This window comes from Terrapene carolina, unplaced genomic scaffold (genome assembly GCF_002925995.2).
Source record: "Terrapene carolina triunguis isolate 2854851 unplaced genomic scaffold, T_m_triunguis-2.0 Scaffold18, whole genome shotgun sequence".
Lineage (NCBI taxonomy): Eukaryota > Metazoa > Chordata > Testudines > Emydidae > Terrapene > Terrapene triunguis.
Window position 1 is genome coordinate 10,854,707 of NW_020664369.1, and position 26,657 is coordinate 10,881,363.

The following is a 26,657-nucleotide window of genomic DNA, read 5'->3' on the forward strand; positions in this document are numbered from 1 at the left end:
CTCGGAGCCGTGTCTGCACTCCTCTGTTCTTTCCTCCCATGTTGACACCATTATCGTAGCCCTGACCTCTCATGTCAGCTATCGCAATACCCCATATCTTCCAGCTTCTTAAGAAGCACATTTGTCATACCATCTCCTGTAGTATCATCAATGTCAATAGATTCTAGAAAATGCTCTCTGACAGTCACCATTGCAGGGACATTTTCACTAGGTTCTGTTGTTGTTACAAAATGCACCATTAAAATAATTTGTTCCGTATGGCTGATATCATGTGTGCAGTCCAGAATAACAGAGTAATATCTTAGGGGTAGCCATGTTAGTCTGGAGCTGTAAAAGCAGCAAAGAGTCCTGTGGCACCGTATAGACTAACAGACGTATAGGAGCATGAGCTTTCGTGGGTGAATACCCACTTCTTCGGATGCATGCGAAGAAGTGGGTATTCACCCACGAAAGCTCATGTTCCTGTACGTCTGTTAGTCTATAAGGTGCCACAGGACTCTTTGCTGCTTTTAGAGTAATATCTTGCTGGCTTCAGATCTGCCACAATCTACTGTTTGACTTTTGTTGCCAGTAACTGTATGATCTCATTTTGAATTGTTTTTCCGAGGTAGTGGTGTGTGTACATTTCTTGGGTGGTGACTCTTCTTAGATGCTCCTGGAGTACAGCATCAAACTCAGCCATCAGCTCCACAATTTTAAGGAAGTTTCCATTGTTTGGCACATACAGCTGATCTGAAGTGCCACGCAGTGCTAGGTTTTGGGTAGCAAGCATTCTCACAATGGCAATGAGCCTTTTCAGAACATTTTGCCAGTAAGGAGACTCTGATGCAATTTTCTCTTGATGCTGATCATCTATGGTGACCTTTAACCTTAGTCTCATCTCAAGCTCTTTCCACCTTTGGAATGCTCTCTGGTGATTTGCTGCCTTCTCATGGCATGCCAGATTTCTAGCCAGATTTTTCCAGTCCTTTGTTCCTGTAGAACCCAATATGGCTGGAACATTAGACTGGAAGACTTTGCAACAAAAACAGTATGCAACATTCTGGGTTTTTGAGTACATAAGCCATGGCCTCTCCACTTTGTCACCATTGGGGATTTCATGCCAGTAATGTGTTGGATGGAAACTTCTATTTTCATTGTCTTTGGGGAACAGGAAGTTTTTCACTTCCCATGCAGTACAAGGATGTCGCTCAGGCTACTGCTCAAGTGGGTCTACAGCCCTGGATCATCTAGACTTAAGGAACTAAACTCAGCAGCAGCTGTTTCTTGCTCCTCCACCACACTCTTCTCTGATCTACACTTTTCTTCAGGAATGTGCATGGTTACATCCATTTGAGATGGAGATATGGATGCTGCAGTAGCTGCCTGGTCACCTGCACTCTGACTAACTGGAAGATCAGGCATCTCCTCACCACTCACATCCTCACTGGGGCCGGAAGGCTCACCGTGAACATTTGTGTCTATGTATCTCAGGAGAGCTCCTTCCTGCTTAGATAGAAAAGCTTCCTTTGCTTTCTTTCTTTTTCTGAATGCTGCCCCAGAGGGGCATTTCTTCTTTCACTCATGACTGCTGTTCTGTGCCAACTATAGTGGCTCTCAACACTCAGTTGAAGGGGACAAATAAGCAGGCTGGTAGCAGGGCCTGAGTGAGGGAAGATATCAGCATCTTAAGGGCCTAACTGGCTCCTCCTACTTCAGTTGACTGCCTGTTCTCCTCAAGTGGGTTCAGGGAAGCAGCAGGAAACAGGAAGCTCCCTGAGAAGCTGGTGTTAATCAGTCCAGGCTCCTGGGGGTGCTACAGAGGTACATAAGAGGCTCCTCCTCCTCTCTCTCCCTGCAGCTCCTGCTGCTTTCTGTTATTCTCTCTCACCTTTTCGTCTGTCTGCCTGTTATGTCTCTTGTGCCCTCCTTCCTCCAGCACAGCACTCCACCATCTCTGTGCATCTAGAGCAGGGAGAATACGTATGCACCAGCAGCAGACACAATTTTCTACACTCTGGGTCCTAGTGGTGCCCTCCCACAGTCTGGCACCTGAGGCGGCCGCCTCAGTTCACCAGCCCTGGTTGTTCAGTTGTTGGGGCTTCCCATGTACCTCTGAACCCTCTGTTGATCACTTTCAACCAGTTCTTTAATAACCTTATTCATTGAGGCCCAGACAGCAAGGTGACACCCACACCTCATGTCCTGCTGTCCCCAGGAGCAATCTTAACCTTTTTTCCTCCACTGGGTAGCTGTGCAAAGTACAGAGGAAACTGATGCACACTTAGGATTAATAAAACGTTTTACCCAAATTTCCCACTTTGTCACATGGCTAATTAAGTGATCACCATCCATCCTGTTCACTGAATGAGGCAGGGACCCAGTGGAAAAAATCATATGTGATCGTGTAATTAGAGACTGGTTCATAATGACTGACTGTGTGACCTGGGGGAAAGTCACTTCACTTCTTGTACACTTCAACTGCCCCATCTGTAAAAAGGAAATAATGGTCTATCTGCTTGTGGAAAGGGATTATTGTGATTAAAATTTATTATGATTATTCTTCTACTGAAAAAGAATTATGGTAAATTTTGTTGGAAAAAAATCACAAAGACGTAAAGTCCAGTTGGCAATTTGATGTGCTCATATAGGATTTTGGCAAAAAAATTCCTGCTTGTTTACACAGTATACATAACCATCCAGGGTAGAAATGATGATTGCTGATACCAGCTACACCTTGCATGTGAACTTTAAACATAACAAGGAATGGAAACACCAGGGAGTTATTTAAGGTATTTTAGATAAGGTTTAACTTTTGGAACTATTGTTCATTTTTCAATGAATAGGATCTTTTTCTTTTATTTGACTAGAGATAACTGATCAATGCTCTATAAATGATTTGTTCCACTACAATTGAAACAGTAGATTCATAGATTCCAAGGCCAGAAAGGACCATTGTGATGATCTACTCTGACTTCCTGTATAACACAGGCCATAGAACTTCCCTAAATTAATTCCTGGAGCATATATTTTAGAAAAAAACACGTCCAACTTGAATATAAAAATTGCCGGTGATGGAAAATCCACGACCTTAGTAAAATGTTCCAATAGTTAATTAATTTGATCATGAAGAATAAAACCATATTTCCAGTCTGAATTTGTCTAGCTTCAATTCCAAAATATATTTGCTGTCCATTGCCTCAACCACTCAGCCACCTCATCGGAGGTGTTTGCTAGGAAAGCAATGTGCCCAATGTGGTGCACAAACCCCCAGGCCTGAGATTAAGAGTTTCATGTTCTACTGCCTGAGTTACTTACACTCACTCATGCTTACTCTCTCTCTTTCTCTCTACATGGTAAATTGGAAAATCTTGATAAAATACAAAGAAGAAATGCATCACAGGGGAAAGGAGCAGCAAAACCAATCTGCACAATACCTCTCTGCAGATGAGCAATCCTTTACATACAAATATACATTGTTCAGGACATTGTGATCATCATCCGTTTTTCTGTTAAAAAGATCAATAAACTGCAGCAAACAGCTTTCCATTTCTTTCTAATGTAGCAACACTTCGTTTGTATGGACTATGAGCTTTGTAATTATCTGAGATTCTGCCATTATTGTTTTCTAGTTAACAAAAAATCAATGCCAGTGTCCACCAGATTTTCAAGCTGCATCCTACATCCTTAATATCTCCAGTGATTGGCAGGGTCAGAGAATGTGGCTATAGTTTTATTCCAGAAAAAAAAATGAAACCTATCTGGAGAATTAGTGCTACATATAGTAGTATTAAATGCACATAAAATACCACACACATTGTGAACAATACAAATGGTCTTTAAGTGCAATAGGCTAGCTTCATCAGATTAATGAGCCAATGACTCCAACTTTGATGCCTCTTCTAATTATGCATGATGCACCATTTCCTTCAAAAAAAGACATCTAATTAATTAGGAACAAAATGTCATCTATAGGTCATTGACAGCAAGGAAGATCACCACTGCTTCAGTCAAGTCCTCAGGCAAATGTATTACTCCTGTGGGATTACCACAAAATGTCATTATTGAATCAAAAAGAACTTCTGCAGCAGAAAGATTACAGAAAGGAGAAAAAAATCACAAATCTCTCCCCACTGCCCCAGCTCATACAGAGTTATCTGTCTGACCTTAAGTAGGTAAACACAGCTCTCCTGAGATGCCACAGATTAAAGATTTCCTTTTAGTTACATAAAATAAAAAAGATATTGCAAAGCCCCAAGCATTCTGTAAAGCACATATACAGTGATGTAAAACATTTCTGCACTGAAAAGTACTAAAAGAAATACAGTGCTCCTTTAGTAGAAAGCTCTCTGGTCTACTGTACTCCATCTTTAAACTCCCTGAAGTTACAGCTTCCAACTCCCTTCTACAAAGTTCCCTATTCCAGCAGAATTCTAGCAGAATTTTAGGGCTTCATTAAAAGCCTCGGAAACATTGTGAGAGTGTAATAGTTTGAGTCCAGCTAAAGGCCTCATCCAACTTCCATTAACTTGAACACTTTTATTTTGTGTAATTAGGGAGCTTTTTATGAATCCATCACTATGTATTTATACAGCCCAAAGTATTTTTGGTTGCCTTTAGCTTGTCCAAAAGTTGCTTAAAGTGGGCTATTTATAGCATACATTTTTATGATGCACAAACTAAAACTTTCTTATATCAACTTTTCAGTCTACAAAACTCAGAAGAGTTCAAAGGGGAATTATTGCATGCTACCAATTGCTAGCTCTAATTTACAAGGAGGTAAGAAAAAATCCTCAGTGATTAATCAAAATTTGGTTTAATCTCTTTTTATATATTTACAAATATGAATTAGCTCATAGAACCATGGAAGTAACATGCCATATAACCAGTGAGTAAAGCTAGTAGGGCTGTAGTATTTTTCCAAAAGCTATTTTTTAGAGCTGGCCTAAAACCAGCATTTACATCCCACTTGAAAATCTGAGAATACAATATTTGGTTTTGTCCCAAACCGAGACAGTCAAAAATTGCAGAATGTATCACAAAATCAAATATTCAGAAATATTTTGTTTCAAACATATTGAACTGTTTTATTTCAGCTTTATTGTTTCAACTATTTCTATTCTATTCTGTTACATAAAAGCTGAAACAATAAAGTTGTTATGAAGTGTTTTGATAATTTCTTATTTAAAGTGTAATGGAATTGATACAGTTCTAGCTGACCTTCCAAGTTCTATTGCAGTGGGGGCACAGACCATAGTTGAATTTCATCCACACCGTTTTCTGTACAGAATCTCTTATTCACTGAATCCCTAATGTATGCAAGGAGTTTGGCACATAAAAGCAATACCCTCAAATCAAGACTTGTTGGGCAGCACCCTGGCTTGTAGGAGATGTTGGGGTAGTTTTCTGATTTCTTTCCAACCCTGGAGAGAAAGCCAGTTGCTTTTTTTAGCAGGTGACATTGAGACACATCATGCTTCCCCCTCATGGGAATTTCAAAAGTGCTGGTCACCATACTGATCTGCCTCTTCAACGGTGCCTGTGTCAGACATTAGACATCGATTTTTGCACTATTAGGAAAGTGATGGCACAAACAGAGTTTTGGTCATATGCCTAATTTTTAAGCAAAAAATTAAAAATGAAAGCCTCAATCCTCAGCTGTATTGGGACAGCTTTGCACTGTACCTCCACTGCACAGTGGCCCTAAAGCTAACCACAGGAGGGTCACCACAGCATGTTAGGATCTATAGGTGGTGTAGAGCTTCTGTAGAAGCTCTTATGCCAACCACCTTCCTGCAGCTGGTGCATGAGAAGAGGCCAGGGTATCCTAGGGCCCCAGCCATCCCTAACCACCATAACAGCCCCTTCTGTTCATTGACAAACAGCAAAAATGAGAGAAGCCCTGAGGCTACTCTAACATGCACCAGGGGACCAAATCAATGCCTAGATGGCCTGGGATAGAGGAAGTACAAAGGGCACCTTTACGCTTCTCCTGTGCTACACTAAGAACTGGGCCCTATATGAGAATTCATCAAGACAAATGTAAGTTTTTCAAACCTTCAGTTGAATACCTTGGACATGTCATTGATGCCAGGGACTTAAGGAAATCACCAGAGAAAGAGAAGATGGTTCTTCAAGTGCCACTGCCAGAGAATGGGTCATAGTTGTGTTATTCTTAGGACTGCTTAACTACTATGGTAAACTTCTGCCTAATCTAGGGACAGTATTGTCACCATGAACTGTTACAAGTGAAGAAAAAATGGAAATGGACTAAAGAATGTGAGGGTGCATTTAAGGAAGCAATGAAACTGTTGACATCAGCTAAAGTTCTTACCTATGTTGGTGCCTCACTATCACTGTGATTAGCTTGTGATTCTTCACCATACGGAGTGGGTGCAATTGTCTTTGATTGACAAACATTCAGCACTCATAAGAAGAACTATGTGCAAATAGAGCGAAACACTATCACCATTATCTTCAGAATTTGGAAGTCACCTATCTGTATGGTAAACATTTTACCTTACTGAGTGAAATGGGTATCTGTAAAACTTGTCAAACACAGGACTTGTTTCATTCATGGTAATCTAATGGCATGTTATGGAAATAATAGATAGGCCAGTTGCAGTCTCGACAAGTACTGGTGTTCAGGCAGAGGTTCTGGAACTATTTTTATACTGGGGGTGCTGAGAGCCATTCAACCAAACTTTAAACCCTGTATCGAATGGAAATCACTTCAAGCCAGGGGATGCTGCAGCACCCCCGGCACCTGTAGTTCCAGTGCCTATGAGTCCAGGAATATTCTAGTAGGACTTTCTGTTCCTCTGATTGAACCTCCTTCCATTACAACTTCTAATTTTGATGACTTGGTGGAAGAACCTTTGTATCAGATCCAGTTGATTCCTTACCACAGACTGCTACCATATTCAGGACATGGCCCCATCACCATCACTTTGTTATCCCAAGAGAGTGTGAAAACTAGTGATGTGCCTGAATTTATGAATAATTTAGTTATTGTGTTGCTATTCAGGGCAGTATAATCCCTTGCAATTTAAGAGTTTGTGGTAGTCCACCCACAACTTTTTAGGTTACATTGTGTTTTTTTGTTAGCCATGTAAACAATAATATATATTTAGGAATTTTTTTTAAACCAGAATGGAGGAATGTGATGTCATATCTCTTTACATTTTGGGTAGTCTGCAGTCTCCCTTCCCCAGTGAAAAACCTCACTTTGTTTTTGGTTTCAGTTTTGCTGCCAGAACTGAAGTCTCCCTAGCAGATAGCTATGTTTCTGTGAGCTCTTTCTGTGCCTGTCTATCTCCATTTCTGCTGGAAATATACATATAACATAAATGTTACTTCCTGCCTCCCTCCTCCTATTGGCTTCTCTGTCCCAATTCTATATACTCCAAACAGTCTGAGTACAGATCTTCAGCATTTTCCTTCAACCTTCACCCCTACCACCCTCATTTCAGGGGAGAATGGCACTTCAAAAGGCAAGGAAGTGGGATATAGAGTGGTAGAAACTAGGGGTGGAGGGTAGGAGGTACCTTGACCTGCTAACTCATGTTAAAACTACAAACTGCTCTTTTCTCCACAAGGATTTAAACTTGTGTTCTATTCTCTATATCAGTGGTCGGCAACCTCTGGCACATGGCTCACCAGGGTAAGCACCCTGGCAGGCTGGGCCAGTTTGTTTACCTGCGGCATCCGCAGGTTCGGCCGATTGCAGCTCCCACTGGCTGCGGTTCGCTGCTCCAGGCCAAAGGGGGCTGTGGGAAGCAGCGCGGGCCGAGGGATGTGCTGGCCGTGGCTTCCCGCTGCCCCCATTGGCCTGGAGCAGCGAACCGCGGCCAGTGGGAGCCGCGATTGGCTGAACCTGCGGATGTAGCAGGTAAACAAACTGGCCCGGCCCGCTAGGATGCTTACCCTGGTGAGCCGCGTGCCACAGGTTGCCGAGCCCTGATCTGTATGTTCTTATACCACACTCATCACTGTAGCATCTGTGTGCCTGTTAGCTTTTTTTTCTTAGTGAAGGTAAGGCCATAGTCTTTTGAGGAAGCCCTGAAGATGAGAACTGTGTGGGGGAGGGGGAAGAGGAATGTAAGAAGGCTTCCCATCATACATTTTAGAGTTTCTATGTAGAGCTTACCAATATTTTTCAATGAAAACATTTTTGGTGAAAAATGTCAACCAAAATGTAATGTGCATCTGTGTTGAATTCACCACATTGTTTTATCTGAGAAAAAAAAATAGAAAATGTCAAAATTTGTTATTTGAAGTGAGTTTTTGCTTAGAAATGTCCTTCAATTTTATTAAATAAATAAATAAAAACCTTAAAAAAGCTCAAAATTTAAACAAAATGTTTTGTTTCAGGTTGAGCTAAGTGTGTTGTTTGGCCTAAATTAAAAAAATAAATGGGTCACTGAAAATTTCAAACAGTTTTTTATTTCTGGATAACCCAAAATCAACTTTTCTGTTAATTTTTTTTGTAAATACCATCTGATAAACATGACACCAAAGGCTTCTATGATGCGGTCAACGGTGCATACAGCCCTCCCCAATCTGCCTTGACACTGCTAACAAGTACTGATGGTGAATCTCTCATCACAGATTGCACTGCCATTCACCAATGGTGGCATGAACATTTTAGTGAACTACTGCATTATCTACTGTTTCTGATGAGTCGCTCAATAATGTCCATAAATTGGCCACATCTAATGCCCTTGCTGATTCCCCCCTCGCCCCATGAGCCAAGGTGTTGAAGGTTGTTCAAGTAATGAAAAATAACAAATTTTCTTGTCCCAATGCCATTCCAGCTGAAGTTTTCAAACATGGGAGGAAATCTCATTTACAGGCTTTTTGAATTTTTCTTACATGTCTGTCTTCAAGAAATTATACTGCAACAACTAAAAGTTGCCATCACTGTCTATAAGCATAAAGGCTCAAAGAGCAACTGTTGTCATTTGTGCTCTGTACTTGGCAAGATTCTTTCAGGCATCCTCCTGAACTGAATCCTGAGCCAAATCACTGGCAACATTCTATCTGAGTCACAATACGGCTTTCGTGCTCAGCACTGTTGACATTGAATTTCTTCATTTGACAATTACAGGGAAAATATCATGAAGAGCACCTAGATTTTTATATCCTGTTTCTCAATCTAATCACAGCATTCAACACGATCAAATGCACTGCCTTCTGGAAACTGCTTGGTAAATTTGGATGTCCAGAAAAATGTATTAATATTGTTCAGCAATTCCATGAAGACATGGCTAGAAGAGTTAGCATTGATGGTGATCTAACAGACCCATTTCCAATCACAAATGGGGTAAATGAAGGATGTGTCCTCACTCACAGATTTTTGGGTCTATTATTTGATAGAAAGCTAGAGAAGCCCTTCAGAGGTCTTCAAATGGTGTTTTTATACACTTCTGCACTGATAAGCTCTTCAATTTTTCCATTCTAAACCAAGGTGATAGAAGCATTGATCCAGGAACTGCACTATGCCGATGATTGTGCCTTGATGGCACACTTGGAAGCAGCACTACAAGATCTTACAACAGCTTTGTTGCAGCTACTTGTAACTTTGGCCTCACTCTCAGCCAAACAAAAACTGAGCTTATGTACCAAACAGCTCCTCAACAAGCTTACTAAGACTCATCAATAAGCTTGGAAGGTACCACACTCCAAGCCATCAAACAAGTTACTTATCGCAGCAGCGTCTTGAGCAGCCAAGTGACAATCATCCACAAAGTGGATGTGCAAATTAAGAATTAAGCCAGCACCACATATAGTTGCCTCCATCACCAAATCTGGAAGCTACATGGAGTCTATCTACAGACAAAAATCAAACATCAAAGTCCATAATGCTGTTGTCCTCACAACATCACTCTATGGGTGCGAAACATGGAACTGTTATTAACAGCACATTAAAAAGCTCGACAGTTTCCATTTGTGACACTGATGATGATTGCTGGGCATCAAATAGCAGGACAGGGTTTCCAACACAGAAGTCCTGGCAAAAGCTGGTTCATCTGGCATTGAGACTTATTTGATCTGTGCCCAAATGAGATAGACTGGCTATATAATTTATGGCCTCATATGCCTGAGACCTGTTTATCAAAGCAAGTCTTATATTCTGAATTAAGCTCTCACAATCATAAGGAGGGGAGCTGTAATACTTCAAAGACACACTGAAACACAATCTGTGCAAAAGGAAGATTTCTGACTCTAGCCTTGAGTGACTGGCAATTGATCACATTGGATGATGCCAGGTGGGTGTCCACATCTTTCAAAAGAATTGTATTGAGCAGCCGTGCACTGTGGAAGCACAGTGCCAGGCATGGAAACAATATGCAACTCAACCAACAACTGGGCAAATGGCTTTGTGCCTAATGCAGTTAACATTGTTCTTCCCAAATTGGTCTATGGAGTCATGTACAGACCCATTAATACAAACCGTGATTGTCAATGTCATCCTCAAAATCAATGTATCTAGCATCATATACGAATAGTGATAGTGTTAGGCAATGCCAATTTGAGATGAGATGTAAAACTGAGGCCCTGACCACATTTGGTCATTAAAGATTTCATGGCACATTTTGCAAGAACAGGAATGTTAATCCCACTGTCCTTGTTAAATTCCAGTTTGGCTGATGACATTCTGCCTGAATTCCTCATGTATTTCCAGTTGAAATATTCATCACTTCTTGTCAATAGCTCTGTAAGTATGATGGGTTTTGCTGTGCACTGTTAGAGCTATTGTATTCCATAACAGAAATGGCTGCATTTTAATGGTAAATGAAATTATTCCTGTCTATGTAGTTAAAACACCTTGGGTCTCTTCTTGATAACAGATGTTAGGCAAATGTAAAATATTGTAAGGAGAATCTCAATATAGGGACATATGAATGACCTTACTGATTAGACCAGTCCTCCATCTAGTTTAGTATCCTGCCATTGATAATGGCCTGGCTAGTACCAAATGCTTCAGAAGAAGGTGGAAGAAACTCTGCACTAGACAGTTATGGGATAATCTGTCCCAAGAGAAAATTTCCTCCTACAGCCCAATAGTTGTCATAAGACCTAAAGCATGAGGATCTCTTTCAAAATTCTTGGATATTTTTTTATTATATTATATTTCTGGATATTCTTCTTTTTCACATAAATGTCTAATTCATTTTTTGAAATTACAATACTTTGCACATCTGCAGCACCATTCACCCAAGCAACTCCCAGCCCCTACCAGAGCTCAGAATAGAACCCAAGGATCAGTCTCTAACCACTAGGCCACCCTGCCCTCCCAAATGAGTTTTCATGGTACCCTAACACTCTGCACTTCTTTCATCTACATTCAGCAGCATGCAGCACTGAACCCTTAGTACCTTGTGTGAACGAATAACTAAAATTTGTGCTTAATTATTTAGGGGAATTTGAGTTTCTGCTTCCCTCTCTCCCCCCTCCCCCCTTCCTCTCTTGGCTTGTTTCATGCTTTTGGTGTTACAAGCTGATTTTCTGCAGTTTTTCTTCTCCCCTCCCCTGTTCTCATTATCTCTCTCAATCTCCCACTCACTAAATGTAATTCTTGAAATCCATTTGTCTCAGAGTGCACATACATTAGCGTACACTCCACCAGCTCCATTAGCTCCAGCATTTAGCAAAAGCTTGTTTCAGCCTCCAGCTGGGAGTAGGTGGGGCTTGAGGTGGAAAATAGTCCAATATCCACCACTTTTTATAGCCTTACACTTCATTGCTGGACTAATAGGCACATTCAGACTATCAGGAGACAGCCTACCAGGTAGAAAAGCAGATGGCTGAGGAGTTTCAAGGGGCTTGTTTGTCATGGTCCACAACTCTGACATAAAATTCGGTGTGCCTCTTTTTATAAAAAGGGAGATCAAAGCTGATAGTTGGCGATGTATGGGTTATAGTAAGCCACATCCTTTCTTAGGACCAATGTGTGTGGAGTGGGGCGACACCACTGTAATCGTCCCCTGGAGCAATCTGACTGACTCATCTGGAGCTCAAAAGTAGGAACACTGCCCTCCTCTTCCAAGATGTTGCATATACTGTCCATGCTCTGCCTCAGCTCAGCAATATTTATAGAGTGTCATATGTACAGCCTGTGACTCTATGGAGAGCACTTACAAAGCACATTACATGTTCAAAGCAATGTACAAACATTAACTAACTAATCATCACAACATCCCTATTTGATGAGAAACAACACCCTTCATCACAACACCCCTATGAGGAAGGTACATAAGCATTATCCACAGATGGGGAAAGTGAGGCAGACGGTTAACATGACTTGTCCTAGGCTATACAGTGAGTCACAGCTGGGATGAGAACTCGAGATGTCTATCTGTATTCATCCAGTTTTCCTGTGGCCGACTCCTAGCCATGGCTGGAACACGAGTAAGAATCTGTTCTCTCTCCCCTCCACAGTGCTAACACAGTCTGGCCCTATGTTTCTCTATAATCTAAAGTAAAGGTCCTGATTCTAGACATGAGCTGAGGTGCTGCTGATCTCTTTGACATTCCCTTTGAATAGACTATTTTTATAAGAGGTATTGATTGAGTCCATGTAAGATCAGTGAATCAGCTGTAAAAAATTCACTTCATATTTTGTAATCTTTAAAATGAATGCACTGACAAATTTCTGGGCTTAAAAAAAGGAGTCAAAAATGATCTTGCATTTGTTTCGAATTGTACACAATGTGTAAGATAAAGCAATCAATACCTAATTACTAGTCTATCTCCAAGACCACAGCTTTCTCTATTTTAATGCCTAAGCTTTTCACTGAGATAAACCCACCTGCTGTGTGACCTGATGCATTTGTTTTGACAGCACTGGTTAAGGGGAACTGCTTCAAACATGACAATAAATATATGGCCCCAGAGTAAGCCCCCTCCCCTTCTCCAAATAACTGAGCACCACAAAAAGTTGGGCTGCAACTTCATTATTAAATACTAGACGTAAGTAAGAAGAATCATTTTTATACTGGAGTGTGGATGTGCATTCAAAAACAAGAGGCCCTCTGAACCAAATTTTGCTCTCAGCTACACCAGCGTACATCTGGAGCTCCACTGAAGAGACGGGGGTTAATCCATGTTTTTATCAGTGTAAATGAGAGCAGAATATGGCCTTCTGTATTAAATATACATAAATTATATATGTGTATATTTTATATGCATTTGAAAACAAATACATCATGAGTGGTTATCCGCATACCCTTTTTTGAAGTCACGTTTCTGACTGGTACCTTTTAAACTCAAATAGCACTAGATGTTTCACTCTGTTGAAAATGATATTCCTTCTTAATCTGATTTTACAAGGTACTGAGCAATTTCAATCCAAAGCTTGGGATAGAAGTTGCAATTTGCTGGCGGCCTAGGTATACAGGGAGAAGGAACTTAAATAAAATATTCAGGCAGGAACATTGACATGATGAGTGGAATGGCCAAATTCTATACATCCAAACTCTGTCTTAGGCTTTTGTGCTGTGCAGGCTCCCATCACCACAGTATCTAGATTGCACTTATACCTGATATACCAGATAGTCAGTCTAATTTCTTCTTATTCTTTAGCATTCATATTGCAGTAGTGCCTAGAAGACTTAGTCATGTGCCAGACCCCCTTGGTGCTAGGCACTGTACAAATACATAATAAAAACCAGTTCATGATAGTGGCTTCAAGTTTGGGGGGGGGGAGGGAGGAGGAAGGAGGTAGTGACAGGCTCTCCTGCAAGTCATAGTTCTTTTGGGGAGGGGTACTTTTTCTTGTTTATAACCTACTTTACTTGTATATACTGTGGGAATGAAAAGATAGGGGCATAGTTCAGGCAGTGTATTAAAAGAATAACTACAATGATCCTGAAAGAGTGCATTTGACTGAATTAAAAAAAAATGTCCACATTTTGTTCTGTTATGTGATGACTTTTGTATCACAAGGATATTGCCGCACTATTCAGCTTCCCTGGTCTGGTCTAGACTACAAAGTTAGAAACATAAGCCACCTTGTGCTGACCTAATTGTTCATATGTCTACACTTAAATTTGTCTCCCACCAAAGTAACTGCCCCATTACACCAACATAATACCACCAGCTCCCCGAGTGGCATTGAGCCATGATTGATGTACAGAGGTCGACACAGGGCAAGTGTAGACACTGCATTTCCTATGTCGATCCTAACAGTCCTCCAGCAGCTGTCGCACAATGCTCGAGACAGACTGCTCTAGTAACAATTGTGAACTTCACTGCTCAGCAGGCATGTAGATTGGAAGCTCCCATCCCCATTTAAAGCCGCCACAAATTTTTGAAATATCTTTTCATGGTTATCCAGCTTGGTGAGCACACCTCTATCTGCTCTCCTTTGTTGTGCTCAACTGCCCAGCTGCTCATGCCAGATACGTTCCTCCAGACACACTTTGGCCTGGAGTACACAGTAGATATTGGATCTGCTTGGCCTGTGGAAAGAAGAGGCACAGCTCTGAACCAACAATAGAAACATCAACATCTATGTGCAGGCTGCTTGGAGATGCAGGAGAAAGTATATGACAGGGAGCAGCATCAATTCATTGTTACAAGGAGGAGGGAGAATTGTTCTTCTTAACCTCTGAGGATAGGACAAGAAGCAATGGGTTTAAATTGTAGCAAGAGAGGTTTAGGTTGGACATTAGGGAAAACTTCCTAACTATCAGGGTGGTTAAGCACTGGTAGGACCCTTTCCCACACCATTCGACGATACATTTGATAGGTACCATTGCCTTAAACAGGCTAGTGGCATACAGGTCTGGTCAGCTTTGGGACGCCTGCAGCTGCTGTGCTCTCTCTGCCTTTGTTACCCTTAGGAGAACTTTTGCAAGCTAAAGGCCATATTTCTGGATCTGTGTGCCAAGCTTGCCACAGCCATCCAACGCAGGGACACCAAACTAAGAAGTGCACTGACAGTAGAGAAGCAAGTGGTAAGCATGGTGTGGAAATTTACACTACCAGATTGCTACCAGATTGTGAGAAGTCATTTTGGAATAGGAAAATTCACTGTGGGGGCCATTGTCATGCAAATGAGCAGGGCCGTTAATCATCTCCTGTCATGCAGGACAGTGACTCTCAGCAATGTGCAGGACACAGTGGATGGCTTTGCAGCTATGGGGTTCCTGAACTGCAGTGGAGCAGTAGACATCACACACACATCCCTATTTTATCCTCAGAGAGCCTTGCCACAGAGTACATAAACAGAAAGGGCTAGTTTGCCAGGATTATGCAAGCTCTGGTGGATCACCAGGGATGCTTTACTGATGTCATCGTTAGCTGGTTAGGGAAGGTACATGATGCATCTTTAACAACACAAGACTATTCAGAAAGCTACAAGCAGGGACCTTCTTTCCTGACCAGTGGATTACTATAGGTCAGGGATCGGCACCCTTTGGCATGCGGCTCGCCAGGGTAAGCACCCTGGCGGGCCGGGTCGGTTTGTTTACCTGCCGCGTCCGCAGGTTCGGCTGATCGCGGCTCCCACTGGCCGCGATTCGCCGCTCCAGGCCATTGGGGGCAGCGGGAAGTGGCAGCCAGCACATCCCTCGGCCCATGCTGCTTCCCACAACCCCTATTGGCCTGGAGCAGTGAACCGCGCCAGTGGGAGCCGTGATCGGCCGAACCTGCGGACGCGGCAGGTAAACAAACTGGCCCGGCCCGCCAGGGTGCTTACCCTGGCAGGCCGCAGGCCAAAGGTTGCCAATTCCTGCTCTAGGTGATATTGAAATGCCTGAATCTGGGTAACCAGCCTACCCCTTACTCCCCTGGCTCATGAAGCCATACAGCGTCCACCTTGATTCAACTACAGACTCAGCACATGCAGAATGACAGTTGAATGTTCTTTTGGTAGATTGAAAGGGCACCAGCATTGTTTACACACCAGATTGGATCTCAGTGGAAAAACATATCTCAATGGTTATAGTTTCCTGTTGTGTCCTGAATAATATTTGTGAAGCAAAGGAAGAAAACTTGCCACACAGATAGAGGTAGAGTGGCTGTTTACTGAGTTTGAACAGCCAGGCACACAGGAGCTATCAAACAAGCTGAATGAGGAGCTATGGGGTTTAGGGAGGCTTTGAAAGAGCAATTTAACAGCAAGCCATAGTAATGTTTTGTGGTGCATTGTGCTCATCCTGGCGCTGCAGTTTGGGATCCTCTGAGGAATTGTGCGGTGCTTGCTGCACAGCTGTGCAAGTATCACTGACAGTGCAGCTAACAATGTTGGGGTGCTTGCTGTAAATTTCTGATGACTACCCTGTTTATCACTAATCCTATGGTTTGTGAGTGTATAAGACCACTACTTTCGTTGCCAGCAGACATTATACACCATGTGTTGTAAACTAATAAAGATGAATAATTTTCAAAACAAAAGAGTTTTATTCACTTACAAAAACAGTTCCAAACAAAAAGTATCAAGAACTTTAAATATATTTTAACTTAAAAAAAAATGGGAATCGTAATAAACATGCAGGAGGAATGAACACTGATGTCCCAGTGTAGCTATACATACATCAACCATGGCTCTCACAGGTCAGTTTTCTCTGGTGTGGAGTGCTAGGGGTAGGCATGTGGGCCCTGAGGCCATGTGGAATGCTTAAAGGGTGTGTAGGGAGGTACTTTGCTGCAGTTCTCCATCTACTGCAATGGCAGTCAAGCCTGGGATTGTTGAACCTGGAGGTCCACAGGAGTCTGCAGCAACTGAGTTTGCTGAGGGAGAAGCTCCATTATGTCCTGGTCCATCTCCCCCTCCTTTTCCTGGGCCTCTCACCTGTCTGCACTTACAAAAGTTCTGCAGTCACTGCTCGTTATCCCAAACCTGCATTACTATGCAATCCCACAAATCAGTTCTTGTTTCTCAGGCTCAAAAGTGGCGATCCACTGTCTGCAGTTTCTTCATGAATGCCAGCAACAATTGGTTTTCCCTATGTTCCAGAGCAAATTGGCCACCTTGAAAACATCATATTCCCCACAGTTTTTTTTGCAGGTCTGCAAATACCAGAGGATCATGCATCCAACACTCAGGACAATAGTGCAGAGCTGTGTAGGCTTCATGCTCTGTCAAAGCAACAAGTCCCAAACAGGTTGATGGGAAATTGAAAATATGTGCAAAAATTATGGGATAGAGATGATATTATGGGATGGAGAATACTGAATTATGGGAAGTTGACCCCTTGCTCCCAGTCACCCCTATGCAACTCAATTCTGCCCCACCATGCATTGCCAAAACTATCCAAAAGACAATGCCCTGAATGGTGGTAGGTTGTACACTGGGATATCTACCCAACGTGCACTGCACTGTGTATTGACACAAGCACTTCTGGTGAATATGAGCAGTGCTGACACAAGCAGCTAAGTATGCACATGCACAAATGATATACTAACTGCAGCAGCTGTATGCTGCTGTAACTTGAGTTGGCAAAATTTTGTAATGTAGTCAAGGCCTCTGAAATGTAATATGTTTGTTAGTAAATATTTCAGCAACAAACTTCACAATTTTATTGTCTCTTTCCAGTCACCTACAAAATTGTCATAATGAACTTGAATTTGTTTGGTTTCTCTTTTACCTTCTAGAACCTCTTTTGAAACCATACCTTTGTCTCTTCTTCTCACAACAGTCTCCTCTATTGAGCAATACCAGACCATACCAGATACCCAGAGTATTTAATAATCTGAAATGCCAGTGTGACGCTGTAAAAAAAGAAAGATGACCATGTTAACATTAATGTATCACCACTGTTTCACAGTTGAGATAGAGCTTATACAAAGTATGCCTTGTTAGATATCATTGAAAAAGTTATTATCTGCTAAGAATTATTGTCCTGTTTAGATGTGTGTATCACCTTTGTGTACGATGATATGAAGTTTTGCTGTATGTTTGTTACTAAACACATTGTGTTTGTGGGTAACACCCACAAGACAGATTTACATCAAGACTAGCCAGCCATGTGTTGACAGGCCATTAAGCAGAATCAACTCTTCCAATGGGTCTCTCCGGAGGACGCCTCAGAGTACATATGGACAATGGAGGTCCAGGGACTCAGCGTAGATCCCTGACTTCAGGTTTGAGACAGTAACTTCCCATACATATGGACCGGGGGTATAAATTAGAGACTGTGACACCACCTCCTTGCCTTTTTCCTGCTCCACACATCTCTGGACTCTGATTTCTAACAAAGGAAGCTTTGAACAATGGATTGAGGGCCCCATTATTTGGGATGAACCAGAGAAGCTTATTATAAACTGGCAGATTTAACATCACTACTATTGTCCTGACCTACAGACTCTGAAATCAACTGTAATGTATATGATTCATTTTAACCTCTTAATAACTCTTCTTTTTTATATTAATAAAAGTTTAGTTTACTGAAGGATTGGCTACCAGCCTAATTTTTGGGTGAGAGCCTGAAGTGTATTTTGACCTGGGCTGAGTATCTGATTCTTTGGAACTGGAAGAATTGAATATATGTGATTTCTGGTTTTAATAATCATTTTACACAAAAGTCTGGTTTGTCCAGGTGGTGCATGAGGGGCTGGTGGGCCTGAAGGGGACTGTCTCTGACTTCATAATGTAACCCTTCTGACACGTGCAGCCAGCAAGGGCAGGGTTCAGTATCTAGGGCTCCTTTTCAGCAATACAACACAACACCGGCTCGAGCTCCCACCCAGTGACCTGGGACAATTACACACAACCCCCTGGGCGCATCTAAGAGGCAATATTTCCCCTCTCGCAAGCACAGGGTCTGAGAGTAGCAAAAACTTTTAATAAAAGGAGGGAAGTAACTCAGCATTAATTTGGGAAAACACCGCAACTAGGGTTCATAAACATAAATAATGAGCAAAAGATCCACCCTCAAGTAAATTGGGCAGTGTCCTTTTCCCCTCAGGTTCTTAAGTCCAGCAACCCAAAAGTCCTTTTAATGTGCCTGTCCCCCCACTCACAGTTGTTGTCCTTGGCCAGTGCAGCCCCAGAGTTCAGAGGTTCGTCCGCAGAGTTCACCTCCCACCCTGGGTGGAGGGGGGGAGGTAAGGAGGCATCTTACACTCTCTGCTGCTCAGGCACTCACTCATCACCCTAACGGCCGATTGCCACACCTCTCTGCAGAGCTCTGCTCTGGCCCTCTCCGCCAGTGGCCCTGCTGGCCGCTTGCCGCACCTCTCCACCAGCCGCCCAGCTGGCCACTCGCCAAGATGTCTTCAGGGTCCCCCCACTTAACACAGCTCTCAGTGATTTCAGCTGTGAGTGTGGGAGACTCACTGCTGGTGCACCCTGGGCAGTCTCTTGCAATAAAGACACTGTTCCAAAGTAGGTCTAATACTTAGATCTAGGTATCAGTGATTTCAGCTCTGCAGCATGTAACAGGACTCTCAATTGAGTCTAAATTAGCTCTTTTATTATACTGTGGCGAGAGAAAGGGTCAAATGGTTTCTGTGAACCTTAAACAAGACCCCCCCCCCACCACCAGGTACAAATACTTGTCCTCGCCTTCTCTCAACTCATTGGACTTTGGAACCCATGTCCCCTGCCTAGCGAGTGCTGTTCCATTGAGGGTGAGTCCCTCCATCAGGGTATGCCAGGTACAGTTCTGCTTGCCTCAGTTCACACAACAAGGATAACAAGCATTTATTACTCCTATCCCAATAACAAGGTGACTGGGGATCCAACACCAGCCACAAATGATCATTTGGGCAAGCAATCCCATCATGCTGAGTACCTAGGCAGGGTGGGTTTGTCCATGCAAACGAGATCAGCTCCTGAAGTCCTTTTCCACAGCTCACCACTAGATGTCAGGGGAAGGCTCATTCAGACTCTGCTTATAGTAATAACTAGTACAGTATTTTGGAAGCTCACTTCTGTTACTGGCTTGGTGAAGTCATATGCAGGGCCGGCTCCAGGGTTTTTGCCGCCCCAAACAGCCATCCCCCCCTCGCAAAACAAAAAACAAACAAATAAACAAAAAAGCCGCGATCGCGATCTACGGCACTTCGGCAGGAGGTCCTTCGCTCCGAGCGGGAGTGAGGGACCCACTGCCAGCCGAATTGCCGCCGAAGAGCCGGAGGTGCCGCCCCTCTCTGGTGTGGCTGCCCCAAGCACCTGCTTGGTAAGCTGGTGCCTGGAGCCGGCCCTGGTCATATGATAGAGTACACCACCAGTCTCGGATATATGCCCTGTATTCTGGCAGTCTGACCTGAGATCAGCACTCTTACCTGTGTCCCAAACCAGGCAGTCTGACATCCAGTGAAGGGGGAAAAAATCAGCAAGATGGAGTCTGAGCATAATCTAAGGGGTTGTCCACACAAACAATTAGTTTGCAGCAAGTTGTGCTACGCTGCAAATCTATGTGAACCCTGTTGACACGTGTTAACAGCTTGTTAGTGCACTTTGATCTAATGCTCTTTGAAACAGGACTTGCTCAAAATGCTCTAATGAACTGTTAATACATGCCAGCAGGGTCCACACAAACAATTAGTGCATGGCAGGCCAGAGCAGGGTAGATTTTAACCCCAGCTTGCCGTGAACTAATGTTCATGTAGACAAGCCCTTTGTGTAAATTTGTTTACACGTACACACCTGTCCTGGAACAGGGATGGGTAAAAAACATGTAGGCCAATCCCTTCTTTCAGTATTCTCAGCACAACACAAATGTTCCCAGGGAGCAACTCAGCCTCAAGAACTGAGTCTAATCACAGACCAACACAGAAAGCAAACTTTCCTACAGTTCACATGGCTCCCACTCCTGTCATCACTGCCTCCACACAGAACCTTGCATAATTAAAAGCTAACAACACAGCATGTTTTCTCAAGACTGAACATTTGTTCCCAAACTAAGTACTTAGAAGATTATGCTCACTCACAGCCCCAGTAACACCTGCCATATCAAATACATTCTATATCATGAAATGGGAAGAAAACAGCCTAGTTGCTTTGGAGGCAAACCTGCAAAATCAAGAAATTCACTTGTGAATGTAAAAATGTACACGTAATTGCCTGCCTCTCTCAGCATGATCAATTATGGGTGCAAGTTTTTAGCAGCCTAACTAGCAATCCTGGAACGTTGTAGGTAGTTTCAAAATGTTGTCTTTCAAGTTTCTACTTTTTGTTTTTTACTTATACCTATATGCAGTCTGTGAGTTTTGTGTATTGGAAGTCAATATTAAATATAATTTTTTGGATCATAACACTCAAACGAAAATTATATTGGCATGTACACTTGTAACGAATGCTATAACCATGCTTGGTCTAATGTCAGCAGTAAGGTATACAATATTTTATACTGGATGTTAATCTGTGTTTGACTCAGTATAGGTTTTAAGCTGGTATCTAGTTGAAAATCTTCAATTTCTGGAGGCAAGCCTTCTTATAGCCCCACCTGCTGGAGACCTCCTGGGGAGATACATATGTGAAGAGTGTGGCAAAAGTAATGCACATTGTTTTTCTCCCTCCCTCTCCTGCTTCCAAGTTTCAAAAGCAATCTGCTAAAAAGTAAATAAAGTCACCTTATTTTTTCAGTCTCCCCAGCATATCTCCCAGTTGTGTTCTTGTGCCAGCCCCCAGTTTAGGAAACCTTGCTAGTATGTCTCCACTCTTTGGAGTGCAGGGAATAGGGCCAAGATGTCAGTGTGGAGGAATCCCCCTTTTGTTCCTCTAGGGGGAAACAACATAGATTCATAGATTCCAAGGCCAGAAGGGACCATTGTGATCATCTTGTCTAACCTTCTGTATAACATAATCCATAGAACTTCCTCCAAGTAATTCCCAGAGCAGATCTTTTAGAAAACCATATATTTTGTATTAAAAAAGTGTCAGTGATGGAGATTCCATTACACAAAACCAACCCCCCCCCCCAAAAAAACCAGCCATACTGGGTTAGACCAATGATCCATCTAACTCAGTATCTTGTATTCCAACAGTGCCCTATGCCAGATGCTTCAAAAGGAATGAACAGAACAGGACAATTATCAAGTGATCCATCCTCTGTCATTCAGAATCAGCATCTGGCAGTCCAGACACCCAGAGCATTGTGTTACATTCCTGACCATCTTGGCTAATAGCCATTGATGTACCTATTGTCCATGAACTTAACTAACTCTTTTTTGAACCCAGTTATTTTTGGCCTTCACAACATCCCTGGCAATTAGTTCCATAGGTTGACTGTGTGTTGTGTGAAGAAGTACTTCCTTTTGTTTATTTTAAACCTTCTGCATAGTAATTTCATTGGGTAACCCCTGGTTCTTGTGTTATGTGAAGGAGTAAACACTTCCTTATTCACTTTCTTGGACCATATTTGTAACCCAACATCATCCAAAATTGATCACATGGGCAACATAGCTCTGTCTGCTGGAACTCTACAGAGAGTAGGTGTGTTAATGTAAATACAGTCTAGTCCTGAAGCCTTCCCCCACTCCACCTCATCACTAGCTGTCAAGTGAGAACTCATTCAGACCTTGCTTACATATGTGTCTGAAAAATATGTTCTTTACTATAGTTTCAACAAATTTGTGTAGTACTGAAGTTAGGCTTAATGGCCTGTAATTGGCAGGATCGCCTCTGGAGCCTTTCAAAATAATTGGCAGCTCATTAGCTATCCTTCATTCATCTAGTACAGAGGCTGATTTACATGATAGGTTACAAACCACAGTTAGCAGTTCTGCAATTTCATATTTGAGTTTCTTCAGAATTCTTGGATGAATAACCATCTGGTCCTGGTGATTTATTACTATTTAATTTATCAATGTTTTCCAAAACCTCCTCTACAGACATCTCAATCTGGGACAGTTCCTCAGATTTGTCACCTAAAAAGAATGGCTGAAGTGTGGGAATCTCTCCAACATTCTCTGCCCTGAAGATCGATGAAAAGAACTAATTTAGCTTTTCCACAATGTACTTATCTTCCTTGTGTGCTCCTTTAGCACCTTGATCATCCAGTGGCCCCACTGATTATTTGGCAGACTTTCTGTCTGACGTATTTAATTTTTTTCTGTTGGTTTTTGGGTCTTTCGCTAGTTGCTCTTCAAATTCTTTTTTGGCCTGCCTAAATTATACCTTTATACTTGACTTGCCAGACTATCCTCCTTTCTATTTTCCTCATTAGGGTTTGACTTTCAATTTTTAAAGTGCGGCTTTTGTCTCTTTTGCCCTGTTGTTTAGCCATGCTGACTTCTTTTGTTCTCTTTTTTTTTTTCCAGATTGGGGTGTATATTTAATTTGAGAATCTATTATGGTTTTCTCTTTAAAGTTTCCATGCAGTTTGCAGGAATTAAATACTGGCACGAGACCGATAGTCAACAAGTACCGTAAGGGAAAGTTGAAAAGAACTTTGAAGAGAGAGTTCAAGAGGACAGCCCGTGGACGGTGTGAGGCCGGTAGCGGCCCCCGGCGTGCCGGGACCGGGTCTTCTTGGAGTCGGGTTGCTTGGGAATGCAGCCCAAAGCTGGTGGTAAACTCCATCTAAGGCTAAATACTGGCACGAGACCGATAGTCAACAAGTACCATAAGGGAAAGTTGAAAAGAACTCTTGTGACTGTTCCTTTTAATTTTCATGTAACTAGCTTTCTCATGTTTGTGTAGTTCCCCTTTCTAAACTTAAATGCTATTGTGGTGAGCTTCTTTAGTATTTTCACCCAGAAGAATGTTAAATTTAATTATATTATGGTTGTTATTACTGAGTGGTTCAACTATATTCACCTCTTGGACTAGATCCCGTGTTCCACTTATGACTAAATCAAGAATTGACTCGTCCCTTGTGGACTAGCTTCTCCAGGAAGCAGTCATTAATGATGTGTCGAAATTTTATCTCAGCATCCCGTCCTGAGGTGACATTTACCCAGTCAATAAGGGGATAGTTGAAATCCCCCATTATTATTGAGTTATCTATTTTTATAGCCTCTATAATTTCCATGAGCATTTCACAATCACCATCACCATCCTGGTCAGGTGGTCGGTAGTATGAAATTTCTATCTATAGAGATTCTATGGTACAGTTTGATTAATTTAATATTTTTATTATATTTGCGTATGCTTTTTTCACTTATAGTGCCACTTCGCCACCAGCATGACCTACTCTGTCATTCCTATATATTTTGAACCCTGGTTTTACTGTGCCCCATTGACTGTCATCATCCCACCAAGTTTCTGTGATGCCTGTTATGTCAATATTCTAATTTCATACCAGACACTCAAGTTCACCCTAATTGGACTTCTAGCATTTGTATAGAAGCACTTATAAAATTTGTCACTTTTTAGTTGTCTGTTTTCATTGAATCTGGCTCTTTTTCATTTTACTGTTTCTCTTCAGTTACTACCTGTACTTTGTCAACTTCTATTTTCTCCTCTTTAGTAGGCTATAGAGAATACCTGTTAGTAAATCCTCCCATATGGAATGTCTCTGTCCAAACCATATGTCCCTCTGCACCTCCAGCCTTTAGTTTAAAAACTCCTCTATGACCTTTTTAATTTTACATGCCAGCAGTCTGGTTCTGTTTGGCTTAGGAGAAGCCCATCCTTCCTGTATAGGCTCCTCCTTTTCCAAAAGGTTCCCTAGTTCCTAATAAGTCTAAAACCCTTCTCCATACAGCATCATCTCATCTATCATCGAGGCCCTGCCATTCTGCCTGTTTAACAGGCCCTGCATGTGGAACTGCCCTGGGTACCTACGTGTACCACAACCATCAGAGCCTCCCCAGCACTGCCCATAAGTCTATGTAAAGGTCTCAAGAGATCTGCAACCTTTGCATTTGGCTAGCAATTCACCATGTGATTCTCCTGATCATCATAAAGCCAACTAGCTATGATTCTAATAATAAAATCCTCCATTATTATTACCTGTCTCTTCCTAATAACAGATATCCTCACTGCGAGAAGATACAATGGCATCACCTGGAAGAAGGGCCCAACTATGGGATCATTTCCCTCCACTCAGGCTAGATGTACTCCTTTCCCAAGATTTTCATCCTCCTAAACAGCACAGAGGTTGTTAGACTGGGGGTGGGACTGCTCTACTGTGTCCCTGAAAGTCTCATCTAGGTAAGTCTCTGTCCCGGACGATTGGAAAAAGGCAAATATAGTGCCCATCTTTTAAAAAGGGAAGAAGGAGAACCTGGGGAACTACAGCCTCACCTCAGTCCCTGGAAAAATCATGGAGCAGGTCCTCAAAGAAACCATTTTGAAGCACTTGGAAGAGAGGAAGGTGATCAGGATCAGTCAACATGGATTCACCAAGGAAAAGTCATGCCTGACCAACATGATTGCCTTCTACGATGAGATAACTGGCTCTGTGGATATGGGGAAAGCAGTGAACGTGATATATCTTGACTTAAGCAAAGCTTTTGATATGGTCTCCCACAGTATACTTTCCAGCAAGTTAAAGTATGGATTGGATGAATGGACTATAAGGTGGATAGAAAGCTGGCTAGAATGTCAGGCTCAACAGGTAGTGATAAATGGCTCAATGTCTAGTTGGCAGCCAGTATCAAGCGGAGTACCCAAGGAGTCAGTCCTGGGGCCAGTTTTGTTCAACATCTTTATTAATGATCTGGATGATGGAATGGATTGCACCCTCAGCAAGTTCACAGATGATACTAAGCAGGGGGGGGGAGATAGATATGCTGGAGGGTAGTGATAGGGTTCAGAGTGATCTAGACAAATTGGAGGGTTGGGCCAAAAGAAATCTGATGAGGTTCAACAAGGACATGTGCAGAGTCCTGCACTTAGGATGGAAGAATCCCATGAACCGCTATGGGCTGGGAACTGACTGGCTAAGCAGAAGTTCTGCGGAAAATGACCTGGGGATTACAGTGGATGAGAAGCTGGATATGAGTCAGCAGTGTGCCCTTGTTGCCAAAAAGGCTAATGGCATATTGGACTGCATTAGTAGAAGCATTGCCAGCAGATCAAGGGAAGTGATTATTCCCCTCTATTCGGCACTGGTGAGGCCACATCTGGAGTATTGCATCCAGTTTTGGGCCCCCCACTACAGAAAGGATGTGGACATATTAGAGAGAATCCAATGGAGGGCAATGAAAATGATCAGGGGGCTGGGGCACATGACTTAAGAGGAGTGGCTGAAGGAATTGGGCTTGTTTAGTCTGCAGAAGAGAAGAGTGAGGGGGGATTTAATAGCTGCTTTCAACTACCTGAAGGGGGGTTCTAAGAGGATGGAGCTCGGCTGTTCTCAGTGGTGGCAGATGACAGAACAAGGAGCAATGGTCTCAAGTTGCAGTGGGTGAGGTCTAGGTTGGATATTAGGAAACACTATTTCACTAGGAGGGTGGTGAAACACTGGAATGGGTTACCTAGGGAAATGGTGGAATCTCCATCCTTAGAGGCTTTTAACGCCCGGCTTGACAAAGCTCTGGCTGGGATGTTTTAGTTGGTGTTGCTCCTGCCTTGAGCCTGTACTAGATGACCTCCTGATGTCTCTTCCACCATGGTGGGCCGGGCCGATTTGTTTACCTGCCGCGTCTGCAAGGTCGGCCGATCGCGGCTCCCACTGGCCACAGTTTGCCGTTTCAGGCAAATGGGGGCTGCAGGAAGCGGTGCGGGCCAAGGGATGTGCTGGCCGCTGCTTCCCGCAGCCCCCATTGGCCTGGAACAGCGAACCGCGGCCAGTGGGAGCTGCAATCGGCCGAACCTGCAGACGCGGCAGGTA